This window comes from Podarcis muralis, chromosome 11, assembly GCF_964188315.1.
Source record: "Podarcis muralis chromosome 11, rPodMur119.hap1.1, whole genome shotgun sequence".
NCBI lineage: Eukaryota > Metazoa > Chordata > Lepidosauria > Squamata > Lacertidae > Podarcis > Podarcis muralis.
This window is the reverse complement of record NC_135665.1, coordinates 27,194,302-27,204,518: the sequence shown is the minus strand read 5'-3', so window position 1 is coordinate 27,204,518 and position 10,217 is coordinate 27,194,302.

The window sequence follows — 10,217 nt, the reverse complement described above, 5'->3', positions numbered from 1 at the left end:
CCTGTGGAACACCCTCCCATCAGATGTCAAGGAGACAAACAACTATCTGACTTTTAGAAAACATCTGAAGGCAGCCCTGTATGGGGAAATTTTTAATGTTTGATGTTTTATTGTATTTTTAATATTCTGTTGGAACCCACCCAGAGTGGCTGGGGAAACCCAGCCCGATGGGCAGGATATAAATAATAAATGATGGTGATGATGATGATGATGATTAAACTCTCCACAATTTTCCTCTAATTTCTTCCTCTGGAAGGCAAGGTATGTGACTACATGATGGCTACATTCTGTGATCCATTGAAGGAGACAGCATACCTCTTACAAGAGGGGAAAGTGCTGTTGCACTCTGGTCATGCTTCTGGGCTTCCCATAGGCTTCTGGTTGGCCACTGTGAGAACAAGAGGCTGGACTAGATAGGCCTTTGCCCTAATCTAGCAAGGCTTTTCTTACATTCTTATGCAGTTGTCTACAGAACTGTCAGTGTTCTTTATGGATTCCCATGAAGCTAAAACCCCTATCTGAGAAATATTTATCTTTAACATAGTCGTTAAACCTCTGTCGCCATAGATATTCCTTTTTGAATGGAAAGCTGTACAAAGTGGGATAAGTTATCTTATGAAAAAAGAAACACTTTGTTCATGAACAGCTCCTCTTGGTACTCAAGATGTTTTCTTTCAGCTCACAGCTTTACTAAGCTACTGATTTCCTTTGATTTCAGTGATACAGCTCTCTAGTAGTGATAAAAGATAATCCTTAACGCTATTTTGTCAGCTTTATCTTTTCACTGTGAGACATTTCACAGCTCCTGAGAGGTATACTAATGGAGCAGAAAGTTTAGCCGTTGGTATGGCCAGTCTAAGGAACAAGGGTTTAATTGCCGAAATCTATATACCAATTCGTAGCTACAAATGAAACAGTTGATTCACATCAAATCTACCTTTCTGCTACTACTTTGCAGAAACTCGTCTTTGATGCCTTAATGTCACTGGACAAGAGGTGAGACACTCCTATAGAGATCTCTTCAGCCACCACAGCCTCATGTTATCAAAGAGAGTGTTTTATGAAAGGGATATTGAGTTCTTGGTTGTAAAGAAGAAAATCTAATTAAACCCTGATAAAGTGCTTGTCACTCTAACCATGGCAGAAAGCCACCCTGTCTGACTTTTTCTGAACCTGCAAGATTGAGCTAAGGATTGGCGACTTGAAAGGTCAAAATGAGAAATATAAGGGCAGAGAGACACAAATGCATCCCAAGCTAGGAAGTTGGCAAACTCATTATGCTATCCTGAATGGCTCCGAAAACAGTTGATTGGGGAGAGCGTTTCACACACTGCCTGTTTCACGGTAACATACAAATAATTGCCCAGTTCTCAGTGCTGCAGAGAAATAAGCATTTTGTTAAATGCTGACTTTGAAATTTCACAATGATGATTTAAGGAACAAATTGACCATTTTTCAGCTTGTGCTGAAAAGGGGAAAGAAAAATCTATTTCTCCACAAACAGCATTGAATACATTCCCCAAGAAGGACTGAACAGCCAATATTACACTTCTGGCATTTCAGGAGGGTTTTATCTTCCCCTCCCTTTTTCTTCTTTTTTTCCAGCTGGAAGACAGACTTTGACTCAAGTATTCAAGGTTCACGCCTTAACACTTGTCAACCTCAGAAAACAAACACTGGAAAAAAACAAAACAAAACAAAATCAAATCAAAATGCTTCAGGGATGGTTCTAAAGAGACACAGAGCAAGAGGAACAGGAGAAGGTCATGGAAAAAGCTATTCTTTGTTATCACATGACTGGGACCTAAGATGACCATTTTTCCTTTGAGCAGCATCAGATGCTACCAGCATCGATCTTACCAAAGAAATGTAGCACTGTTGGATTGAAATCCCTCTACTGAGAGATTTCTCTCCCCCACCTCTCTCCCAGGCAAAATAAAGATGGTTAGAAAGAATTCAAAATATGTCCTAAGAGGTGGGAACGGATGAGTTAATTTCACAAGCTCTCTGATCTTTTAAAACACGCCCACTAACCCACACAAACAGACAGACAGAAAAACTTATTTAGAATTTCTGGGCTGGTTATGCAGAATCCTGTTTTTCTACTTCTTTTGAAGGTAAAGAAGATTGCAAGTCATGTATAAAATGATGGAGTATACTTTACTTTTAAAGCTCTGAAGCAAAGTTGTTGCTTTGGTATTTTATATAGTGTGTACCTTTTTTCCTCTGAAAAGACTAGACAGTCCAATTTAGATAATAATAATGTTCCCCGTGAAACTCTAACAATCGACTATAATCTGGTCTGAGGTATAGTAATGCATAATAGTAACACTTGTCTGTTCCTCGAAATTCAACTTACTTTTAAATTCCTTTTGGAATCCTTCTGGTGAAAGGGATTGCAATTTTGAGACCTTACATCTTCGGAATCATAAGCACACTCATCGAAGTCTGCCTAATTCATTAAAAGGGTTTCACTTTCTAGTTTCTTATTAATTGTTTGTTTTTGTATTTGTGCTTCACCATTCATAGAGAACTTGCATATTAGCCATTCCAGGATAGTTTGGAGTACAATGGTAATCAGCATTTCTGCGTGTTTTTTGTGTCTTGCTTTAGATTCAGAGCTAAAGTGCACATCATTTCTCCACCTTTAATTTCATTTTGTCTACTCAGTTCTTCATCCTGTGGAAGGCAAAATTCCCATTATAGCTGGCCTCAGTAACTTCCCTGTTTGGTATTTATCTCTCTCCTAATCTATTGCTCCTCTTGCATCCTAATCAATGTCCCAGAGCTTTCCAGAACTGCCCAAGTGAACTTTCATTTCCCCTTGGTTAAATAATTCATGAAAGAACTGGAGCCAATCGAAAGCTCTTGCTTCTGAGAAGATTGAAGCTTTACAGTATGTTAGATACTTTCTGAAATTAAAATGTGTTCAATTTTCTTCTTAATATGCAAATATTGTCAAACTAAAATTACTTACTTCTGATTATATTTCTTTTTTATTCTATGTATGCATTGCCATAAAAGTTAGTCTATAGATATCAAACTAAGATATTGGTCATAACATTATGTTTGCTGATTGGGAACGGTTGTGGACCATCGGTATAAAATTTATGGCTTGTAATGCCTTAAAAGAAAATATTATGAAAATGATTTATAGGTGGTACATGACCCCAGTCAAGCTTGCAAAAATTTACCACTTGCCTGATAATAAATGCTGGAAATGTAAAGAGATTGAAGGTACATTCTTTCACCTTTGGTGGACTTGCCCAAGGATTAAGGTTTTCTGGGAAATGATTTATAATGAAATGAAAAAGGTACTTAAATATACCTTCTTGAAGAAACCAGAGGCCTTTCTCCTGGGTATGGTTGGCCAATTGGTGTCAAAGAAGGACAGAACATTTTTTATGTATGCTACAACAGCAGCAAGAATACTGATTGCAAAGTATTGGAAGACAGAAGATCTACCCACCGTGGAAGAATGGCAGATGAAGGTTATAGATTATATGGGACTGGCAGAAATGACTGGCAGAATCCGAGACCAGGGGAAAGAGACGGCGGAAGAAGATTGGAAGAAATTTAAGGACTATCTTAAGAAACATTGTCAAATTATTGAATGTTAGAACAATGTTGATTTAGAAATTAAGTGGTTTCTAGCTGTAATGATTATGTAATTAAGAAATGAAAGGTTAAAAAACTAAATAGAAATTAGGGGAAGGATTTGCTGAAATTAAATAATCAGAGATTGGAATACAGAAAGGGGAGGTATGAGGAGGTCGGGAAAGTAAGTTATATGAATATAAGGGACTGAAATTATACTTGTTGTATATGTGTTTTGTATGTATTTTTGGTTTTTCTTTTCTCTTCTGTTTTTCTATTTTATATAAACTTTTGGAAACTTTAATAAATATCTTTTTTTAAAAAAAGATATCAAACTAGATGCATGAACTTAAACAATAATATTGGTCTATCTGCTGGAACTGTTGTAGTAATGATGACTGCATTGATGCATGTGCTGAACTTTCAGCATGAAGGAAAGGAAGTAAAATAAATACTAAGTATACTTATTCAGATTTTGAAATATGTAGAGCAGGGATGTCCAACAGGTCGATCGCAATCTACTGGTCGATCCCCAGGAGGTTTTTTGTAGATCGCTGTCGATCGCTGGCTCCTCCATCCTGCCCCTCCCCCTGCCCTGTAACTCGCTAGAATGGAAGACGGAGCTCTTGCTGTGAGGCCGGTTGTTTAATTAGCAATCTCTTGGTGAACGGCTTTTTAAATTTATTCCTTTGCCTCCTTTCCTCCCTAAAAAAGCTTAACAACTTTCACCTGAATCCCCCCAAAAGGGGTAGATCACTGCCAGTTTTTAATTGTGTGAGTAGATCGCGGTCTCTTGGAATTTGGCTATCCCTGATGTAGAGCATTGTCTTTGCTGTTATTGTTTGGACCGTTTTTAATTTGTGTGGGTGTTTTGTTGTTGGTGGTGGTTTGTTTCAGCTGGTGCAGAATTTGGTGGCCAGGTTGCTCACCAGGGCAATTGGCTACCAATTAGCTTCAGCTAGAGGAAGACAATTGTTAGTCATTCTCCTTCCTCTCTGTAGTCCCTGCCACCACCCACCCTACTGTTCTTGAGGGCCTCCAGACCTCCAGAACAGATTTTCAAAGGTCACAGGGAAATGCAGGAAGAAGAATGAATCAGTGACAATCCCACCAATATTCCAGTGGAGCATCACACCATCAAAACTCCAGTTTCTGCAAGTCTGGATCAAACCCATGGTAAAAGGTCATAGCTCAATGGTGAAGCACCTTCACTGCATGCAAAACATCCCAGGTTCAGTCTTTGCTATTTCCAGGTAGGGATGAGAGACAACCCCGTCTGAAATCCAGGAGAGCTTTTGCTAGTAAGTGCAGACAGTTCTGAGCTACATGGATGAATAGGTTTGACTTGATATAAGGCGGCTTTGTATTTTCCTATGTGAAATCTATTTAGATTAGCTTTGGGTGCTTTGGTCTGAAACAACTGGAATGTGTTCTAGTATCTGCTCGGCTTTAACCCATTTTCAATAAAAGGCTTAATAGAAAACCATCTTCAAACACTCAATTTTTGTGCAAACAGGAAAGCGTGGCTGCCCTTACAGCATGACTCCAACCTGCCACTGAACGATGACACTCTTAACCATCGGCAATGACTCATTCTTCTGGTTGAAGTATTGGACCAAGAAAGTTATCAAGAAACCCACTTTTCAGCACACAGAACAATCAGCAGAGAGAAAGAGCAAGCCCTACCAATTTGGCCAAGGTTTCCAGCAGACTTATAAGAGCAGAAGAGTGAAAATCTCTGTGAAAAGACAGACATGAAAACAATACATTTTGGAGTAAGGAAACTTACAGACATAGAGAAATAATAGAGGATCATTAGGAGTGGGTGGGAAGGCAGTTGCTACATCTTCAAGCAGAGGTAGCAGTTATCATCACGGGTTTTGTCTTTATGGGACGTGGGTGGCGCTGTGGGTTAAACCTCAGTGCCTAGGACTTGCCGATCGCATGGTCAGCGGTTCGAATCCCCGCGGTGGGGTGTGCTCCCGTTGCTCGGTCCCAGCGCCTGCCAACCTAGCAGTTCGAAAGCACCCCCGGGTGCAAGTAGATAAATAGGGACCGCTTTATAGCGGGAAGGTAAACGGCGTTTCCGTGTGCAGCTCTGGCTCGCCAGAGCAGCTTCGTCACACTGGCCACGTGACCCGGAAGTGTCTGCGGACAGCGCTGGCCCCCGGCCTATAGAGTGAGATGGGCGCACAACCCTAGAGTCTGTCAAGACTGGCCCGTACAGGCAGGGGTATCTTTACCTTTACCTCTCTGGGCAGAGCCCTATCTGTTAAATAAAATATGCCCCATTTCAAAGTGAATATACAGCAGGAAACGGCAGAGAAAAGTTATTGCATTATTATTATTTTCCAAACGAGAATCTGACAGGTAACCCTATTTATTGGCATTCTTACATGCTATTTCATAGTTTGGCATGCATTTTGTACAGCACATGTGGAAAGAGAATGTTCCAACAGCTGGTGACAGTTAGTTATGATGACCCGAGTGTTGCCCTCAATCAGTGGCTGGCATTTTCAATATATGTAGTTAGGATTGTCCTCTAGCATGATGATAAAACAGATATTGTTTTTCCTGGCATCAGGATTTGGAAACTGATAGCCCTGTGCATAAGCAACACAAAACCATAAAACAGGATATGCTCTAGATGATTATAACAATCTACAAATAATCAGCCTCTACACAAAAGAGAAAAGGACCCTCAATTGAAACTTTGAAAATGGACTCTATGTCTCCCCTGAAACGTGTATAAGATTATTTTAAAAGAATGCTACCATGTGATGACCTTCCCAGCTTTGCCCCCTACCCAAGTGGTTTAGTTTTATGTCAATATGCCTTTCTCTTTATTCATCAGCTGGATATATTTTATTATTTTTGGGGGATGGAGGGAGGTTAGAACTGAAATATCAAATCTACCATATAAAAACACAAGAAATCAAGCATCCTGATCCAATAGGAGGGACCAGGGGCAGACATTGGAGCACTTCTCAAAGCCCCCCCCCCCCAGATTAAACCGAAGACCTACCTCACAGTGGCTGATGGGAAGTCTATGGGAAGCCCATTAGATGGGCATGAGCGCACAGGCATCTCTCATCTCCTTCCACCCTCTCCTTCCATCCCCAGATCATATATTTGAAGGCACTCTGACTGGCACATAGGATGTCAGTGACCGTGCTGAGGAAGGCTCCACAAAGGAAGAACAGTGGGAGCCACCCCTCCTCCTGATCCTGAATCTTCCCAGGAGCAGGAAGACAGTATATATTTGGAACAGTGGTTTGCAGAGGGGCATAGTTCAGAAGGCAGAAGCTGGGAAATACTGGGTGGGGAACAGCTAGCAGAAGAAGCACTAGAAGAGAAACAGATTCACAGTCTCTGGATACTATCCACACACACCCCTTCCCCAAAGTTGCAGAGAGCTCAGAAAGTGTCAACACAGAAAACACAGCCGCTCCAAACTCAGATTACAAGACATAGGAGTGACATAGCTTAACAGGGACAGAGAGGGGAGGGAACTTAATTGGGAACACCTCCATTTCTGGGAGATGTGTACTTTGTTCTCTCGCTGTGATTATTAAAGCTTCTAACTGGTAAGAAGACTCCTTTCCTTTGTTCTGCTTATCTGCTGCCACAGGGGGAAGGAAGCCAATTCCCTGAAGCCTGACATAGGATCAGATTTTGAATTGAGCTTTTCAATTTGAGGAAATGCACATGAAACACATTGTTAACCAGCCAGTCCTCATTTGCTCACGCGCTTGCTCTTTTTAAACTGAGGTACTTAACTGTGGGGAAAAGAAAAGGGGTTAAAAACACACACCCATGTGTTATTGACTAGTTAAAGGAAATGGCACACAGAAGTGCAAAACCTGTATACCTTCTCCAAAAAACAAAAACAAAAAACAACCCTATCCTGTAAGTGTATGGTGAATTCCTGGAGGGTAGTTTTCTTCATCATACTAATGTAGGCTAAATGAAATGAGGGAAGAGTGGGACCATATCTGTGGTTGCACCTGACATTGTGGGCCCATTCTCAGGCTCTGCATATACAGTGTGCCTACTTGTTATCAGCTGTATGCACTTTGGCAGAGGTCCTACTGCTGGGGCAGGGGGAGAGAGGCATCACAATATTGGTATGGATCTGCTTCCCCTTCATGAATGGAGAGGATGCTGAATACGGTGTCTGTGCCATGGACATCTGTTCTTCAGATCTCACACCATTATCAGATATTAGACCAACCCTACCTCCCCCCCTTCATTTTTTTTTTAATTGGCAAACATTTTTGGATCAGCCCTGTCACTTTCAGGTAGAATGCTTTCTTCTTCTCCTTGTTCTTCCTCTTTTCCTTTTTCTTCTTCACCTTCTTCATCTAAGGCTGGAAGCAACTGGTTCACCAGTGTTCTGTTATCCTAATTATGTCATATCAATCTATTGACTAATCATCTTCAGTGACAGAAAAAGTCGATGCCTTAAAGATTTACAGCAGAATCCATTCCAGGTCCACTGAGAAGTAAGTCTTACTGAATTCAATGGGGTTTACTTCCAAGTAAGTGGGGTTAGGATTGCAGTCTTAGAGAGCAATCTTTGTGTTTTCTTTTAACCATATCCATTGATAAAATAAATATGTCCCTCATACAAAGAGGAAAGGTGGGCTCTTTAAACATGATAGAAGTTCATCCTCCTGTCTAGAGCTAGGTAATGATGTATTCTGTGCAAGCAGCAATCGATTGAGCTATCTGAAATTTCAGGGTTAAGTGATCTTGACTTTTCTGATGACTTTTCTTTACCAGTAAAGTCACAGGAATATTACAGCCTGACACTGAAGATGTCAGATGCAGCCAAAGCAGTGATACCAATAATCTAACAATTTGCAGCCAAGTTCTTTGAAAAACCCTGTGGAAAAGCAGGTCTGGGAGAAATAGTTGTGTCGATACAATTATTGGTGAGCTATGAGAAAACATTCCACTGTGGATTTTATTTAAACAATGCACAGTAATAATTGTGCCTGGATTTGTTCCAGGATTGACAGTAAAGCCTCCGGTCCTTCCAACATATATAATAAAAATAAATATTCTTACCTGAATTGGAGTAAGCAAATGGAAAGATGTATGACTTGGGGGGGGGGGGGAATGACCACGCCAGGTCATTTTAGCTGGGACTGTTAGCTGGGACTGATGGGCGTTACAGTCCATCAACATCTGAAGGACCAGTCTCTCCATCCTGCCTTGAGAAATGTTTCACTTGGGGTGCATGCAGACACTTTACTCTGTTTTCCTGATGTTTCCTGACCTGTTAATGCTCACATTTTATGGGATCTTTGACATAACATAAATGCTGCCTGGAAATTTAGTAGAAGCTTAGGGCTCATTTCCATGTTAATTGTTTTCAGGGGGGGGGATCATTAACTCAGAAAACCAGGGGAGTTTGGGGCTGTAATTTCACGTAACAAAATTTGGGGCGGTATCCTGCCATAGAGTTATTTCACACCATTTAAAATTTAGTGCGACACAGAGGTATATTTATCACAAAGCCACTGTTTGATAATGCAGCAGGCATTGCAGTGTAAAAAGAGCATTAAAAATCAGGACAGAAGATCTCACATTATAACAGTGAAAGTAACACAATAAAACCCACGTCTGAATGCAGCCTTGAATCCAGTCCTGAGTCCCATCTGAGCCACCACTGAATGCGAAACCTGAACTTTTATTGGATTGCTCAAGTCTGAAATGGTAAAAGTATAATATTTAATTTGTGCCTATGTTTAATTACAAACAGAGTTCAGTGTAATCCTGGAGAGTTATCCAATACCCTCACTTTGAAATAAAAGCTAATCTATTCTGCCAAGTGGAACAAGAGAAGCAGATGAGCCAAATTCATAATCAGTTGCTTGTTCCCTGGCCACAGCAGTTCTACGTCCTACACACGTCTCATGCTGTTTCTTTCTGAAGATGTGTGATGAAGGAGAAAATTGGCTCGGAATTATTCTACTTCCACTGTCAAGAGATATTTAGGAATAGCTGACTTCCAGCCCTTTTTCTCTCTCCATACGTGTGGGAAGCAGTTGCCATCTCAAGGCTGGTTCTTGTGTTACACAGGGAGTCGTTATCTGTATGACATGTGAACAAAGTAACATGTAGCCCAGTCATCTAGTTGTTGCAGTGATTAATGTGATCAAAAATAATATAGCCAGCGGCACAAAGCATGACGTGCTGACTGACATGCACCTGCTCACACATGGCATTGCTGTGTGAATACAGATGCAAAAACGATGCTGGCATGAGAAGAATCAAAGCTATACATGTCTGCCCTTTAAATAATGTTAATATGTTTGTCCCCCTTCTCCAGGTATCCAAAGGGTGGTGAGGGGCAGTGATGGCTTGGCACTTGCCTCTGGATCAAGGTGAGGTTTGCAAGAGCATCAGGATTCACTCAGAATCCTTACAGTGTGGGGTGGGGAAAGCAACACTATGAAAGGTGGTGGCACCTCAAATCCTGGTATATTTCCTTCCTGCAGCCCTCCTACAGGTAGTGCTACAGGCAATTCCAGTCAGTTCAGGGACAGGTAGGTTTTTCTAATTGTCCAGACTGGTCATGGGTTGTGAACTTTTTCACCTATTCTGTTACT